General features: G+C 55.6%; 1 non-coding gene across 1 annotated transcript; it reads right to left on the minus strand.

Moving 5' to 3' along the window:
- Positions 1–1,521: 1,521 nt before the first annotated feature.
- TRNAD-GUC (transfer RNA aspartic acid (anticodon GUC)) lies at positions 1,522–1,593 on the minus strand. Its single transcript has one exon. It is a non-coding gene; the product is annotated as a tRNA-Asp (tRNA).
- Positions 1,594–3,858: the final 2,265 nt, after the last annotated feature.

Genomic DNA, 3,858 nt, shown 5'->3' on the forward strand with positions numbered 1-3,858 from the left:
CGACTCACGTTTATAGATTGTGGTAGCTACAGGGACAGGCCCTTAGGTAGGGACCCTGCCCCATTAGCAATTTAATAATTCAGGGACACAGCTGCTACGCTGTGCGACCCTGATACTTGTGGTCTGGGACCAGAAGATTGTTGCTGAGACAGAGACAATCTTCCCGGTGGGACACTCCAGCGGGACTCCATCCCACACGGAGGCGGACTCGTCGCGGAGGATATCGTTCGATTGGCGGATCCCTTTGATCCCTAAATCGGCGCGCCTTTGTGCTGGAGCACCCGGCAGGTACCTAAATCTTAAAGTGCACCAACCAAGTACACACACCATAGTGGCAGCGCTGACCACATATAGGGGTGGGGGGTTGTATACTTCTGGACACCCGGTGGGGGTTGGGTGCCGAGGGCCCCATCAGGTACTGTAGACACAGTGTGGGTTACATGGTGGTGGGATAAGGCTCTGCGTGGCGAAGGTATGGCTGTAACCAGTAGCGTTATTATTTCCAGTTCATAGTAAAGGTTATTGTTATAATCTGTATGCTATTATTATTTGCAGGTGGAGGCGCTCTCACCTATCGAATCAGGTACACCCCAGGCTCCCAGCGGTGGTTCAGGCCTCCTGTGAGCCACAGGTAAAGCACCACACACACCGTAGATGCCTTATCTCACAGAGGGTGGAGGAAAGTGCTACATTTGGAGGCGCTGCTGAGATTCTCAGACCTGGGGTGGCCACCCAAACGCGAAATTACATCAGAATCATGTTTGTGCCCTCAAAGCGTGAGCCTTGGCGCACAAAGTATCACCGCGACACATGGTCGCAGTGGGAGGAGTTTCCACCCTTACGTCTGCATTCACAGTTCGTGAGCAAATAAGAAAGTCCCCGGGCCTGGCAACCGCACGACTCCTAGACTGGAGATATGATGATGCCTGCCATTGGAGTACGGTACTCCTGGCCACCGAGCATGAAATATGCTCAGAGACTGTCCCTCAAGTACTAAACTTACCTGAGCCCTCACGTGAAGGTTGCTCCCTTGTTTACCCTGAATTACCAGATCCTCAGGCCACGTCCACGCCGCAACCCTCGGGCACGGTACACGGTGCTCGGATCTGACCTCCATTCCTTTTCCCATGCCCGGGCCAGGGAGATCACTAGTCCCAATCTGGCAATCATCCGCAGAGACTGAGGTGACCTTCCCTTGGGTCACGTTCACCCCGGGTGCTGTGGGCGAAACCTAACTGTGGACCGACTCACCTCCACCATCACCAGCTATGATCCTAAAGGTAGAAAGCTCTATCCAGACTATCTGTCCACTGTGGCAAATGTGATTATGGCAGGGGTCTTATCCAAAATGTAAATAATCAACAAAGTAACATACAGTAATACAGTACATGCACATTTAATACAACTCCATAAATAGTATTTAAATACAGAACCCAAGAAATTGATTTGACAAAAAACAAAGGAAAAGGAAAATGAATTAATATATATCATAGATTAGGCATAATTAAAATAAAATGAAGCCTCCCCGTCGGGGAATTGAACCCCGGTCTCCCGCGTGACAAGCGGGGATACTGACCACTATACTAACGAGGACATGCTGTGCTCTCCCATACGTGTGTGCTGTGTCCCAGGCGGCTCTCCCATACGTGTGTGCTGTGTCCCAGGCGGCTCTCCCATACGTGTGTGCTGTGTCCCAGGCGGCTCTCCCATACGTGTGTGCTGTGTCCCAGGCGGCTCTCCCATACATGTGTGCTGTGTCCCAGGCGGCTCTCCCATACGTGTGTGCTGTGTCCCAGGCGGCTCTCCCATACGTGTGTGCTGTGTCCCAGGCGGCTCTCCCATACGTGTGTGCTGTGTCCCAGGCGGCTCTCCCATACGTGTGTGCTGTGTCCCAGGCGGCTCTCCCATACGTGTGTGCTGTGTCCCAGGCGGCTCTCCCATACGTGTGTGCTGTGTCCAGGCGGCTCTCCCATACGTGTGTGCTGTGTCCCAGGCGGCTCTCCCATACGTGTGTGCTCTGTCCCAGGCGGCTCTCCCATACGTGTGTGCTGTGTACCACGCGGCTCTCTCATACGTGTGTGCTGTGTCCCAGGCGGCTCTCCCATACGTGTGTGCTGTGTCCCAGGCGGCTCTCCCATACGTGTGTGCTCTGTCCCAGGCGGCTCTCCCATACGTGTGTGCTGTGTCCAGGCGGCTGTCCCATACGTATGTGCTGTGTCCCAGGCGGCTCTCCCATACGTGTGTGCTGTGTCCAGGCGGCTGTCCCATACGTATGTGCTGTGTCCCAGGCGGCTCTCCCATACGTGTGTGCTGTGTACCACGCGGCTCTCTCATACGTGTGTGCTGTGTCCCAGGCGGCTCTCCCATACGTGTGTGCTGTGTCCCAGGCGGCTCTTCCATACATGTGTGCTCTGTCCCAGGCGGCTCTCCCATACGTGTGTGCTGTGTCCAGGCGGCTGTCCCATACGTATGTGCTGTGTCCCAGGCGGCTCTCCCATACGTGTGTGCTGTGTACCACGCGGCTCTCTCATACGTGTGTGCTGTGTCCCAGGCGGCTCTCCCATACGTGTGTGCTGTGTCCCAGGCGTCTCTCCCATACGTGTGTGCTGTGTACCACGCGGCTCTCCCATACGTGTGTGCTGTGTCCAGGCAGCTCTCCCATACGTGTGTGCTGTGTCCAGGTGGCTCTCCCATACGTGTGTGCTGTGTCCCAGGCGGCTCTCTCATACGTGTGTGCTGTGTCCCAGGCGGCTCTCCCATACGTGTGTGCTGTGTCCCAGGCGGCTCTCCCATACGTGTGTGCTGTGTCCCAGGCGGCTCTCCCATACGTGTGTGCTGTGTCCCAGGCGGCTCTCCCATACATGTGTGCTGTGTCCCAGGCGGCTCTCCCATACGTATGTGCTGTGTCCCAGTCGTTTCTCCCATACGTGTGTGCTGTGTCCCAGGCGTCTCTCCCATACATGTGTGCTGTGTCCCAGGCGGCTCTCCCATACGTGTGTGCTGTGTCCCAGGCGTTTCTCCCATACGTGTGTGCTGTGTCCCAGGCGTTTCTCCCATACGTGTGTGCTGTGTCCCAGGCGTCTCTCCCATATGTGTGTGCTGTGTCCCAGGCGGCTCTCCCATACATGTGTGCTGTGTCCAGGCGGCTCTCCCATACGTGTGTGCTGTGTCCCAGGCGGCTACCATACGTGTGTGCTGTGTCCCAGGCGGCTCTCACATACGTGTGTGCTGTGTCCCAGGCGGCTCTCCCATACGTGTGTGCTGTGTCCCAGGCGGCTCTCCCATACGTGTGTGCTGTGTCCCAGGCGGCTCTCCCATACGTGTGTGCTGTGTCCCAGGCGGCTCTCCCATACGTGTGTGCTGTGTCCAGGTGGCTCTCGCAATCCGATGGACCAATCCCCCATGATGGGAGCTGCAGCGCATGTAATAGCGGTTCCCACCAAAACGGGAGAGCCGTGTGGTAAGCTTTGCAAGATGCCAGCTTTTTCTTTGCAAGAATGTGCAGGGCTTGCCGCGAAAGCTGAAGCTGCGCCCATATGTTGTGCCTGTACTCCTGGATCCACCAGGGGGAAGAGGCACTGATCGCTGTGACACCACTAGCGGCGTCGCCAGATACTGGTAGCGCACCCTCAGATGCACGTGGTGACTCGACAGATGAAGACCTATTCTAGCTTAGCCCTGTATTAGTGATTGCTATGGCTAAGAAAGCTGCTACTCAGTGTACACTACCAGGAGGACTACCTACCATCTCCATTGTCCTAAACATTAGACCAGAGGGGTCTCCTGAATGAGCCAGACAAAAATCTTTTTTTTTTGTCTTCTCCAGACACTTCTCCTGTAGTACATATTAAAGGGAAG

The sequence above is a fragment of the Ascaphus truei genome, chromosome 6 (assembly GCF_040206685.1).
Source record: "Ascaphus truei isolate aAscTru1 chromosome 6, aAscTru1.hap1, whole genome shotgun sequence".
Taxonomy (NCBI): Eukaryota; Metazoa; Chordata; class Amphibia; order Anura; family Ascaphidae; genus Ascaphus; species Ascaphus truei.